Consider the following 9,881-nt stretch of genomic DNA (forward strand, 5'->3'; position numbering starts at 1 on the left):
TAAGAAGGGAGGGTACTAAATATCATTGTCTTTATATAAAAAAGCCATGATGGGAATTGTATGCAAAAACCCCCCAAAAAAAGTTTTCTTCTGAGCTAAAAGTAAGGTGAGCTATATAGGGAGAAAGTCTATATTTTGTTCAGAACATGTAGGATTTCATCATAAGCCAAAGGTGCCAATTGTATTTATTTTATGGGACTAACATCTGTGTTCTGCAATGTAACTGGGATTTCAAGTTCATTGTGAATGAGCTCTGTTTATTTTGTAACTATGGTAGATTATTCTCCTGTTTGTGTTAATTGTCCCTCTGGGTATGTGGTCCATATTGTCTAACTCTTGCATTGGATAACTTAATTTGTGCTGTGTTAGTCTCAAACACACCTGCAAAAAACCTTTAGCAGCTTTTAAAGCTGAAGATGTTTCCCTAGCTCCCTGTTGCACAACAGTCATGACTACCTGAGGTACCATCATAAAAGATAGTGTAATAATAGCTAGATAGTCAGCAGGCAGATGATGGTAGTACATGAAATATGGTGTTTTAAGTTTATAATGAATAGAGCAGGGCCAACTATTTGTAGTTAGCCTCATGCCTGGCATGATATGGTAATTTGCCTTGCTATTCTAGCATGAAGACTATTGAATTAAAGCTCAGAAAAACAAATTAAGGTGCCCCCTCCTCTGCAACACACATTCTCCTCTTGCTTCATGGAACTATTGTACAATGGTTTGAAATGCTGTGCAAATGTAGGTTAAGCTACAGTGAGTGTCATGAATGGAGCTAGGAGAAGCTTCTTTAGCTGATGCCAAGAGAGGATTTGATATTTTGAGGTGCTGCTTGCTATTTAGTACATCAACCTCAATAGGACTTGTGCCTTAGAGACACCCAAGACTTTACAGGACCAGGATTCACTGGGACTTCTAAAAACACTACCTCAGTACATTTATACCCTTCTTCCTTGAAAACATGCAGGGTCAGGTTGTCTGATCCCTTGATGCTGCTTTGCACGATTCTGACATTGCAAAGGTGGCTTAACTGCCCACTTAAGGATTCCCTTTGTAAAGTCATCATGGGTGCCTATACACGCTATTCATGTTCTAACTAGAATGCTCTAGTGTTGTCTCAGTGTCATGTGTATTAAGCCTCTGTGCGTTTCAAAATGGCTCAAATAAGCTTCAGATAACCTGCCCTACGCTCAGTACACTAAATGACACTAAATGCTCATTCAATATGCATGTGTTTAATCATCCACACACTGCAGGTGTAGTAGAACTGCAAACTGTGACTAAGGGTCAGAAAGTCCATTATGTGACTAGAAAACTGCAATTTAGGTACACAAAGTAAAGTTGAGTTCCACCCTAAGCCTGATACTAAACTGCAGTGCAACTTGGGCAGGAATTTACACTAGTACAAATAGAGTCCTGCACTCTTATTGGCATGCCTGGGGTCAATTTGTACTACCAGGGTCAAAACATGGAGTATTTAGATAAGGCAGCAGTTACTTTGAACAGCTCTAAATGACTCCATAATGTGCCAGGCAGGGCAGGATCATGCTCTAAATCTTGTTCAGATGCAACAAATATTCTTGTTTTTCATTCTGCTCAACATACACATTTGAGATATTTTCAGTAAGGAACAAACATGCTCTGCTGAAGAAAACCATCTATTTGCATCCTTGCAATCTTCACACAGCTGTATGTCATGATTTCTGATGTGCAGCGTTCTTCTGAAACGGATGAATCTGGGACACCTGAAAGTCAGCTGAAAGAGATGTAGGCTATGGCTCTGCACCAGCTGCTCTGGTTTCTTTCTTGTGATCCAGGACTGTGACATGGTTTGCTGCTCTGTCACTGTCAGGTGCTATGCAAGAAGGACAATAAATACTGCTCGATTGCTTTTGTTATTGGAAAGGCTGTTAGAATTGATGTGTGTCTGCCTTCTCCCCAATATTTTAAATCACTTTGCAAGTGTGTAGTCATGAAATCAGGATGCTCCAATGCCAGTGAGAACAGAGACTATTCAGCAATCATAATGTTTCTCATAACATTAGCAGTTACCTTTTTGACCATCAAATCATTGCTATAATTGCAGTTTAAGGTCCAGAGGCCAATTCCCTTTGTTTGCTTCTTTGGTCCTTTATAGAAGGCAGAAAACCTGCAGTGAATATAACTGCAGATAAGAGGTGTTTTAATGTAGCTAGAGAAGCTTGCAGTCTTGGATGTGGCCTTATTTGGTTCATAAACATTTTTATTTGCTAGGTGTGATGAGCAGACCTCAAGGAGATGAGGGGTTGGTTTAAGTGAGGTAAGTTAACTTGGCAGTTTCAAATATTTGTTTGACATTTATCTGCATTAATTCAACAGCTTTTTTGGCAAACAAGACATCTTATCAGGCACATCTCTTCTGAAGTTTATAACAGTCACTGCATTGTATTGGAAGGAGTTAAAATGGCCACTTGCTTGATTTTTTTTTTTTTTCCCCCCCCGCCTCCAAAACTGTCAAAAATGAAACCATTTGAAACTTACCTGAAGTCACAGGAACAGTATAACTCAAAAGAAGTTTAGCTTGGTTTTCAGCTTTGGACAAAGGTTCAAGTCTCATTTTTAAACTATTCTAATTTGTCTGTCCTTAGTGGTTGTTCCATGTGTTTCAAAACATAACTGAAGGAAAAGTAGTTTTGAGGAAACTTGTCTACAAGCTGCCTTTGTACACAGAAGTACCCAGAAAATACTGGCTGCTTCAAAAGGGCAGAGACATTTAAGACTAAGATGGGGAAACAACACACAATCAAGATGAACAAGAACGTTCCTCAAACCCTCGTGTCACCTTTGTCACTGGAAGTAAGTTTTCTTTAGATTCTAGTTGTGCTAATTCATTGTTGGATATTAAGGTTATTTATAAAGGTACCCCTTTAGAAATTCGGCCCCTTTGTGAGAACACCCCATGTGTGGGTTGGTCAGATGATTACCATGTGGAGTTTTGCGTGGGCCTTTAGTCAAATGAGCACTAGTATCGTTACTCAAATGAGTATTCATAGCCACTACTTGCTTTATTTTTTTCTAGAGCAGCAACAAAATGGCAGAGACGACAGCTGCCACATCATATACATACACACACTCCTACACAAACTATGCTTTGTACATCAGAAGCAGCATAAATACCATGGCATGTGGCAGTTTCCATAGCAACTTGTTTTTTTTAATGAATAGCAGATGGAATAGACATGTAAAACTTACATAAGTTGTTAGTAATTTGTAAGTTACTGCAGACCAGCTACTGCAGTAAACTTTTTGTTTTTGCTGCTTCTATTTTTTCAGTGTATAGTGTTGAAAAACTCCATTTCTTCCCACTGATTTTTATCATGTTCTGGTATAATAAATGGCAACAACTAATTCTTTTTGGGTAAAGTTACATAATTCACAGGATGTTGAAAATTATGCATTGAAACACATTTGTGTTTTAGTTATATAAGACTATTGTGAGGTAGCCTTTTAAAACAGATTGATAAATTATTGTAAAAAGAAACAGGTTTTGTATAGATAACAAAAGAAATTATGCATCAGGGCTTAATGAGTGAAAATCCACACTCAATGTTTTGCTAATGTACTTGACTATCTGAGGAGTCCAAATGTTTGTTTTGGCTTTTTTGAAAGGGAAATTTAATTGGAGATGCCCTTTTTCATGACATTTCAATAGGAGGATTCTGTCTAGAGACCACAACACCTAGTGCAATGAGAAAATGGCAGAATGCAAAGAATGACTGAATTGTATTCCTACCTGTTTCCTAATAATACTTTGCCATTATAGTTCACTTCAGTCTTCATAACACCTCAGTGAAGTAGATAAATATTAGCATCTCCATTTTATTGATGCAGAAATGAAGATTAGAACACTTGTGACTTGTCTGCGGTCATAAAATAATTAAGAGAGAGGACTGGAATAAAAATGCAGGTCTCCTAATTGCAAGAACCATACTAACTCATTCAACTAGAATGTCTCCCAGATGACTCCTGAATCTCAGATCTGCCAAGATATTGAGGTATTTTACTTCCAGTGAAACCTGAATAGTAGTTAGGGGTGCCTGTATATGTATGGGACATCTGCTCCAACATGCTGTAATTAAAGCACATTGGAGCAGACTCGATTAATTGAGTCTGCTGGAGTTTGCTAATTAGTAGGGCTGTACAAAGCTTTGGTCACTGATTCAATTCAGTGGAGATTTGGCTCAATTCGGCAGCCAAATTTCCAAACCAAAATCAAATCAGGAGACCCATTAATCTCTCCAAATTGAATCGGAAGGTTCCGATTTGATTTGGAGAGATTCAGAGAGATTTGATGATTCAACCATAGACACAGCTTTATATGTTTTTTCTATGTACCTCAAGGTACCAGGCATGGCTCGTGCATGCTTTTGATGATGGGGTGGATGGAGCATCCCACGGGAGTCAGGGGGAGTCCCCTATGCACTCAGCACTGGACCCAGAAGTGAACCAGAAGTACTTCTGGTCCACTTCTGTGTCCACTGCTGAGTGTGCGGGGCACCCACCCCCCTGTGCTTCCATGGGACTCTCCATCTGCCCACTATCTCAGGGTTCACAAGCTGCACCTGGTACCTCAAAGTATGTAGAAAAAACATATAAAGCCGTGTCTATGGCTGAATCACTGATTCTCTGAGTCAGAATCTAATCTTCAGATTCAGATTTGGCCAAATCAAATCAGGACAGTAATCCAAGTCAGCTAATTCAATCACTGTTCCCTGAATCAGGCCAAAGCAGCCTTGGCGTCTTGTGTATTCAGTGCCCCCGTGCTTTAAAATGGTGGCGGGGGTGCTTTTTAAAGTTAAAGCCATGATTTTGGCTAGGGACAAACATTACACATAAGCCACTTAAAGTAATCAGAAACTGGTTTAAATATGTAACAGAACAGATGTTCAGTGCACCTAAACCAGTTTGAGAATCAGAAACTGGTTTCAGCCATAAAACTGGTTGAATGTAGTATCAGACATAACTGATTTGGTTCAAACCAGCTTATGCAATGTCTGTCCCAGACCCTTTGCTGGTTTAAATTAAATCAGACTCCCCCCAGCATCCTGGCATGCTCTCTGGGCTGGGCGGGTGTCTTTGCTCCACAGCAGAGTTGGCCTCTCCCCTGTACTCCCTGGGTGGAGCTCAGCACAGACTTGCAGGCACAGAGTGTCTGCTTGGCTTCTCCCTGTTAAACAGGGATTATTCCTCCTTCCCTCTGCCTTACACAGATATATCGGCATTAGCTAGAAGACCACATGCTGGCTACAGTCTGTGCTGTGGGAGAGGACAGAGGCAGGCAGACTTTTTGGAGCTAATCAACAGGTAACTTAAAGTCCTTCCTTGGAAGAGCTGTTTAAGAAGAGCTCCATTAGTTAATGGAGAGAGGATTAGTTTTCTTAATGAGTTGATAAACACTGAGTTAAGGGTGATAAACATTTCCTGCTCAGGAGAGGGGGGGGAAATAATCAGAGCGTCCTGCCAGGGCCTGGCCATGGCCCCCCATGAGGGAAGGGAGTGCTGCTCTAAGACCTTCCAGCTTCTAGCCTGAGCCACTGCAGGTATGTCCCTGAATTTCTGGGATGTCTGTATTGGTTACAAACTGATTTAGCCTAGCCAGGTTAGACTAACCTGCAAAGATTGAATCAATTCAGGCTCAGGCTTTTTGAATATCTGTCCCTAGCCTCTGAAGCATGGGATGCTAAATACACGAGATGCTGTGGGTGCTTTAATTAGAGCTTTTGGGAGCTGCTGTAATTAAAGTGCACTACTCCAACCCCCAGAGCACATGTAAAGATTCCCCAGGTGTCTAAATACCTGTCTGGGTCTGTCTCTAAACATTTCTCTGGCCCTTGCTACATGTTACTTATATTACCTAATTGATTGGTTAGTCATGCAATAAATTTAGACTAGCCACACGTGCAAAGTAAGACCAGCCACAACTGCAAACAAGTTATCATACAATTAACCAGTTAATTGTGAAATAGATTTAGACTGGCCACATGGGCAAAGCAATGATCACACCATAAAAATTACTATCCAGCTATAAAAAGATCCAACCAGCTATACAGTCAGTGCTTGAAAATGCATAACAGTTCTATAGCTGGTTTTTATCCAGCTTTAATTTGAACATGTAGCAGGGCCCTCAGTTTCAGGTTTTGTGTTTTCAGAATGGCAAAGCTAATAGGATCAATAGGGATACTCTAGTGTTTCATACCAACATTCTACTAGTAGTAATGAGATTGGAATCAATTCTAATGAGAGGAAATGGTCTGAGAATGTTAAACTCAGAGTTTAATCAACATAAAAATTGTGCCCCTAACTTGGCCCCTAGAAGCCCTTCAACAGATGGTATGCTTGGGATTTTCAATGGACTCTAAGGAAATTAGGTTGGGGTGGGCAAAATGTGACCTGTGGGCTGGATCTGTCCCATGAAGGGATTCTATCTGGCCCATGGTGGGTCCCTGGGATCTGTCCAGTCCAGGTGTGGTTGGCCAGTCCAGGCCATGACACATGCAGCCAGTTCCAAGGCCCCTGGGTGTGTAGTGGGTGGGGGCAGTGCAGCTGCCAGACTCAGGTTCTTGGCAGCCCCTGGAGTGGTGGCTCATGTTGCCCAGCTGCTGCTGACTGTCTGCCCTGCACCTATTGTTGGGGATGCTGGATGGAGTGGGTGGTTGGGGTCTCCATGGAGACTGGCCTGAGATCCCCTGGACAGGGTGTGCTTGGCTGGGCGGATGGGATGGGGCTGACGGAGAGTAGCATCTAAGAGCAGGACAGACAGGTGGGGGCTGGGGTTGCAAGGCGGTGACAGCATGGGGCTGAGACCTAGGGCAGAGATGTGATCCACTCCCCACATGTCCCTGCTTGTGGAACTGGCACCTTTCACAGGAACATGCAGGGAGTGGATCACGGCTCTGCCCTGGGCCCTGGGCCCACATTCCCGGCCTATCCACAGCCCCATCCCATCCCATCCCATCCACCCAGTTCCACCAAGTGGTTGGCCAGGTGCCAGTTCCATGGGAAGAGACCCACTGTGGGCCAGATAGAAGGTGCCCTGCCCATGGGGGTCCTGGGCTGGTCTCCATGGAGACCCCACCCGCCTGCTCCACCCACCTTCTCCATCCTGCGCCACTGGCAGTGGATGCAGGGTGCACAGGCCCAGGGCCAGGTAGGATCAATTGCTACCCTCCTCTGTCAGGCTGTGTCAGCACCCCCCTCCACAATGCCAAGTCAGCACCCCCCACTTTGGCCTGCAACAGTTCACCAAAACTCCTTAAATTATTTAATTGCCCACCCCTGAGTTAGGTCCAAATCCCACAGATTTTCAATGGCATTTGGATTCCGTTAAGCAATTCTGATAATCACAATATATATGCATAAATAACCATGCCCTATTCAAATCATTAAGCCTGATTTTTAGGGTACCCCTTCTGAAATGATAATCAGTAGGTTTAAGCATTCAGGATTCTGTTCTTTCAACTGGGGTCTGTCTCACTGTTCTTATGCTGTTCATTTGTAGTTACAGCCTCACAAGCCACCTTACCTGACCCTTACTTGCTTCCCTTGTAGCAGCCCCTTTTAAGCTGAATCTTGTTTTCATGCAGATACTACCAAGCCTCTTTATAGCTCACTCTGGAGAAAATGGCAGAACAAATTCTTTACGTTACTTTAACACAAACTAATATCCTCATTAGGCAATAACTTTATAGATAGAAACCTGTAAGATCTCTTTTGACTAGCTAAAAAATTCCTGGGCATTCAGGTTGTTCATCTCAAAACACCACATTGCAAAGGGTCATCTTGGACATGTTTTTGGACCTTCTGACTTCCTTCATAGAATTAGGGTCAGATATAGTAAAGCTATCATTGTATAGCAGCAAGTAAATAAATTAGGCTCTTCCTCTTCGACTAATATTGAGAACACTAAAGTCTTTCTTTTATTCTCTTAGGGATATATTTTCAAAGCAGTAAAATTAAGCATACCATTCCCATGCATTAACCATAACTGCCGATATACAGGTAGATCTATGCTAATTGTACCTTCTAATGTTTCAAGGGAGTTATATCTAGGTAAAATGAACACTTGATTTAGGCCTCAAAATTCAAAGTCTTAGAAGTTATTCTCTCCCACGAAGAAGCAGATAAAAGTAATTACTGCAGTCTTCTTATCTCTCTCACTAAATTAACCCTTCATTCTGTGGGAAGCTAAGTGAAAATTAAGTGCTCCTTCTTCATGATAGTTACATGTATTTTTAAATTTACATTTTATTACCAGAATAATTGTGGACTTTAATTTTTTTAAATGGTGTACTACTTCATACTGCAAAATAGCTGTTATATAATAGAAGGAAAGACTTTGCTAGATACTGAAACATTAATGGCTTTGCAACCTTTAACAAGACACCTAATAAAAAGAGATGTGAGAGCACTGTAATTTAAACAATCTTTTTGGTGAACTGTTGATACAGAAAACAATCTGCTTTCCTTTACATTTTCAAAATTAATTGACTGAAAAATTACATAGTGTATTCTTGTGGAGGTAACTTGGTATGTTTTGAGTTAATGAGAATGCTTTAAGTCACAATGTTATTGTGAAGCTATATTAAATTATATGATTTATCAGTGTAATTTAAAGCAGAAATAAAGTTTTAACATTCCCATCATTAATCCCATTAGTCATCAATGCACCCTTCAAGAGATCTTTCAGGTGTATACTCAAGATCTTTCACATGTGACTTAAAATAACTTGCATAAAAGGGAATTGACTTGACCTAGGGCTCTCTCAGAAACATGAGCCCCACAGATCTTACAGCACTTGCAATAGCAGCAGCAGAAACATACCAAACTGAGAGAAGAGAAACAGGGTCGCTGAACATCTTGCCTCCAGTGATGTAGCATATATGATGAGAAAAACCATACAGGAAAAGAATGGGGCTGGTTCTATTTGAGGATTAGAATAAAATTAGAAAATCACCTTGATTAGACTTGCTGAATTTTAAACATCCATCTAAAAGTACATATTGCCTGACTGGCTTTTTGTTAGTGCTAAACTCCAGGCTTTAGATACAAATGTCCAATTTCTACTAAATTGCAGTAGATTTATATCTGTAGTTATACATTTTTTACTGAGAAAGTTGTTATTTGAATCTTTAAACCTGAACTATCTCAAAGCTAACAGCTATTCCCTTTGTAGTTTGTATTCTAGTTTGCACTGCAGGTTTTTTTTGTTTTTTTTTTTAAATTTTTTTGCCAAATATGGACCCTAGCCTGACAGGCCTCCTAACAGAGTTCCACAAGATTTAAGGCTCTGAAAAGACAAGAGTATTAGGCTAGGTACAGACATTACACTTATCACACGTTAAGTGTGTAGAAAGCGCTTTACAGCTGTAACAGAACAGATGCTCACAGCACATAAAGCCCTTTAAAAATGGTGGATACCAAGTTAATCTTGGATGGGTGTGGTATCAGGCTAAAGCACTTTACATTAGAGTGCTTTATTGAAGGTCTGTACCACATCCCATCCCAAATCAAGGTAGGTCACATTCCCCCAGTATCTCAGGGGCCCCTCACTGGGCAGCTTGTTAACCTTGGTCAGTGCTTGTCTCCTCTGGGTGAGCACCAGCCCAGCCCTGCCCTGCCCCTAGGCTGTCACAGAGAGGAGACAGAAAAGGCTCTGTCTACTCTCTGTATAGCTGGGCAGGGGTTTGGGGAACAGATCCCCCATGCTGTGTAGGCCCTCCTGTAGATTGCTGGGTCAGGTCTTGGGCCTCTTGATAACTGCAGCCAGCAGCTACAGCATGAGACTGCCCAGCATGTCTTTTGGAAGTGCTAGGAACTGGGAGTAGGGGGAGGAACCCCCC

Source organism: Alligator sinensis, unplaced genomic scaffold (genome assembly GCF_000455745.1).
Source record: "Alligator sinensis unplaced genomic scaffold, ASM45574v1 scaffold218_1, whole genome shotgun sequence".
In the NCBI taxonomy this organism is placed as follows: Eukaryota; Metazoa; Chordata; order Crocodylia; family Alligatoridae; genus Alligator; species Alligator sinensis.